General features: G+C 37.4%; 1 long non-coding RNA gene across 1 annotated transcript; it reads right to left on the bottom strand.

Annotated features, from left to right (window-relative positions):
• Positions 1–1,591: 1,591 nt before the first annotated feature.
• On the bottom strand, positions 1,592–2,110 carry LOC109092175. The gene is made up of 3 exons (XR_006153816.1): positions 2,045–2,110; positions 1,892–1,967; positions 1,592–1,623 (listed from the first exon to the last, which is right to left on the bottom strand). It is a non-coding gene; the product is annotated as an uncharacterized LOC109092175 (long non-coding RNA).
• Between the last annotated feature and the right edge of the window lie 2,177 nt (positions 2,111–4,287).

Here is a 4,287-nt window from a genome sequence, read left to right on the forward strand (position 1 = left end):
CTGGCAACCACAGCTGCAAAACCATTATTTTGTAAAAACTACAGACTTTTTTTTTGACAGTGTACATACATTTTCAATGGAGGGACTGAGAGAAGCCTCGGACTACATCTAAAAAATATCTTAAACTGAGTCTGTTGATCATGATAATCGGAGGTCTTACGGGTTTGGAACGACATGAGTCATTAATGATATAATTTTCATTTTTGGGTGAACTAACGCTTTAACACATGTACCGGAGTGAATCAACCACTACAGAAGTCTGTTGATCATGATAATCTGGAGTTGAACATTTTTCAATACACAGACTATTTTTCACAGGACTTGGAAAAGGATATAGATCCTGTAAACAACTTTTTTCACAACACCAATAGTAATTGTTTTTATTATACTAACGATCAGTTTAATAGTACAGTTAAAATTGAAAAACAATTATCTATAATCCATTTTAATTGCCTATACGCCAATTTTCATAACATTAAATATTATTTGAATCAGTTTAAATAGCCTTTTAATATAATTGCTTTAACTGAAACTTGGATTAATAGTGAAAAAGGGCTTTGATTTTGAAATTGAAGGATATGAAATGTTTTGTATTAACAGAGAAAATAAGAAGGGGGTGGTGTGGCTTTGTATGTGGACAAGAAATTGAATTATAGGATGTTGGAAAAAATGTCTACAGTGGTGGATGATTTACTTGAATGTGTTACAATAGAAGTATGTAGGGAGAAAAGGAAAAATTTTATTGTAAGTTGCATCTATAGATCACCAGGTTATAATATTGATCAATTTAAAGATTGTATGGAGGAAAAATTTACAAAAACAAATCAAAAAGTCATGTTTATTTGTGGTGATTTTAACATTGTTTTGTTAAAATTATTACGACAGATGTGAAGGGGGAGAAGAATATACATGTCCATCAGGGTTTTTTTCACCCAAAAAGACTTCAGCATAGGAAACACCTGAGTATCCTCCCTCATGACTCCTCTGGAAGCCTCCCCACTCCTTGATCCTCGCCTCCTCACAGTGCTATTAGAGAATTAAGATGTCCTAAAAGATGGCTGAGCTCGACTGGTTTCTCGGTCATAGGGGTGGAGGATGAGAAACGAGGGAGGGATGCTGGAGAAGTGCCCCTGGTGTCTTTTTATAACAACAGTGACCTGAGGGTACCTGCATAGTTTCAGCACAGCCATCTAGTGGTCAGCGGGAGATATGAACAATTGCTAGTTTTGCTTGCAGAATCCAGTCAACATGCGAGACCATGCGATGATCACAGTGACATCACACCATTCTTATAGTGTGATACTCACAGTGTGACTAATATGTGAGCGCATTGTGAATTCAAAATGTTGAGCAGGTTGAGAGGAGGCAGTTCAAATATCGGTCACCAGGGGACATATACTATATCCTGTTTCTCAACACTATCACAGTGAAAACGGTCACCAGGGGAACATAGAGACATCACAGTGACATCCAGTGCAGTTCATTTACTAATGAGACTACTGACAATTAAAGTAATTTTGCTCACCCAGTGCAGTTCATTTACTAATGAGACTACTGACAATTAAAGTCATTTTGCTCACCTGAGTTTCAAGTTTGTCTTTTCTCTTTTTCACCCTGCTTCTCCTTAAAAGCAACAAATGTGTTAATTAAAAAGAGAATAAAATTACTATGTTGTGTTAGAACAATATTGGACTCAAATGCATTTCTATGATGGGAGTGCATGTTTCTTTGGTCAACCTTGTGGAGAATTATTCACATTTATTTCAAAGAAAAAAAAGTTGTCCAACTAGTTCAATATTTGTAGAAAGCTAAACTAACAACTACATTTTATACTGGTCAATAAGAATAAATGAAGTTAAGAGCTCTCAAATTATTTGGTTCACTATCTTACCAAATCAGCAACACTGTGATGATAACTGCAGCTCCACAAACCACTCCAATGGATATGTACAACATCACCAGACATCCTACAACAGAGACAAGAGTAAAACACCCGAACAGAATTATTTGGTTCACTTTAGAAAGAGTAAATGAGTTGCTCTACCTTTAACAATGACAGTAACAGCGTCTGATCTCTGAGATCCGTGTTGATTGTGAGCCTCACAGTAAATGAGCCACCTCATAGTAGAAGCTGCCCACTCTGCAGTTACACTGAAACTCTGTCCGGATCCAACAGAGGAGCTTTGATTCTCCTTAAACCAGATAAAGTTCTCTGTAGGTGGGTTTGAATCACTGCTGCAGATCAGAGTCACTGAATCTCCTCTCTGTTTGCACCTTGCAGATCCATTTATGTACACTGACACATTCCTGGGAGGATCTAAAACATTCATATAATTAGCAATACTATTAAAAAAAATAAAAAAGGAATGTCAAAGTTACTGAAGCATCATTGAACTCACACATGATGTTACAGTCACAGCATCAGGAGTATTCTCCCATGTTTATTCTGGACTTGATGGTATTCTTCACTGTGATCAGCGCTTGATCTTTGAGATGCTGTAGATTCTTTTCAGATCAACAAATGTTTTTCCCTTAAACCAGCTGATGTCTGCAGGTGGGTTTGAATCACTGCTGCAGCTCGAGTCACTGAATCTCCCTCTACTATTTCACCATGGACTGATGGACCACTGAGACATCTGGTGGTCTAAAAAAGACAAAAGTTTTTTTTTTTTTTTTTTTTTTTCCTAATATTTATAAAACTCAACAATTTATATACTAATGAGTCTGTACTCACACGTGACAAGAGCATGAACAGAGGAGAGCTGTACTTGGTCCATGTTAGAGCCAGGCTGTATTTCTGCGCTGATCACTCTCTTCTGACTGAACTGCAAGCAGGAGTTGAGTGGTTCTGTCTCTTCTCTCAGTTAATGGATGTGAGTTTATGTACCAGATGAATGTTGCCTCATCGTCAGTCAGAGCGCAGCGCTGCTTTTACATGTCAGACGGACTGAATCTCCCTCTGTCACTCTCTCAGGAGGACTCACAACTGAAGAATGGAAACACAACACACACATTATATCTAGTGACTGCTGTCATTACACTGATTATTATTCAACATATGCCCACAGACGAAGAGCTCCGCCTTCCCTCAAGTGTCACCTGTGACAGTAAGATTCACTCCTCGATCACCAATCCATTTCTATCAGGTTTATCAAGTGATGAAATCTGAAACAGTACATGTGTGAATCCTTCTTTGTCACATGACTCAGTTTTGATGGTTTGCAGTTCTGCGTGTTTGTCTCCAGATACTGAAGCCTTGACTGTATTCAGGTGTCCTTAGACAGAAAGCTGGAACACTTGTCACCAACTTTTACGGTTTTTTTAGTCCAGAACACTTTCTTGATCTTGTATCGAGTAGGGTATGTATAATTGCAGCCTCAGTATCACTCGATGATTCCTTTAGTGCACAGATGTGTGACTGTCTGTTAAAACTTCACACCCCAATTAGCACCCAGAAAAAAACTGAAACACAGAATTCAGGTAGTGAACAAAATATCAGCAGTTTGTGCATCATGAAAGTTGGTGGGAACACTGCATGCAAAATCTGCAGTGTTTCTAAAGTGTTGCGGAGGACTCACCATGAATCAAGATCAGAAACCATCAGTAGGAAGAGGAGGAAGCCACATTCTGACTGGACATTCACCATAGCAAACACCTCAAAAACAAAACATCAGGCAGTGGAATATTAAAGCCGTCAATGAACCCAGTTTTATTCATGATTTTGTTTTCTTTTTTTTCTTCATTTGTTATTTTTATTAGAACAAATATAATTATCACTGTCCAGTATAGATGCTGATGTTTGTTGAGGTTTTTTTTTTAGTCAGACTCAGTGTGAACAGGTTTTTTAGAAACACTCCTGGAGTTAAGCTATGTTAAGCTTGCAAGATATCCCCCTTCTTCTTCCTGTCCCCAGCGCAAGTGAATAGACAAATGCTGCCATTTTATTCTCTATCCCCGTTTCTTCTTTATTTTACTCTCATTCTCAATATTGTAAAATAAATGACAGAAGAGAGGATAAAATGCCAGCATTTCTTTTCTTTATACATGAGCACAAAACACATTTTTGTTTTTTTTTATGTTTTGGGTCGTATTTCAATGGTCAGTTCTCTAGACCCAAACATGTACAATACGTGCCCTTGCAGACCACCCCTCCCCCCACCACCAACACAAAATAAAATAGATAAGTAAATAAATAAGAAAGAAAAATACAAAAAATAAATAAAAGCAAATAAAATCATCAGAAAAATAAAAACAATGCACTCTATAAAGTTTGGCCTAAAATAAATG

The sequence above is a fragment of the Cyprinus carpio genome, chromosome B1 (genome assembly GCF_018340385.1).
Source record: "Cyprinus carpio isolate SPL01 chromosome B1, ASM1834038v1, whole genome shotgun sequence".
In the NCBI taxonomy this organism is placed as follows: domain Eukaryota; kingdom Metazoa; phylum Chordata; class Actinopteri; order Cypriniformes; family Cyprinidae; genus Cyprinus; species Cyprinus carpio.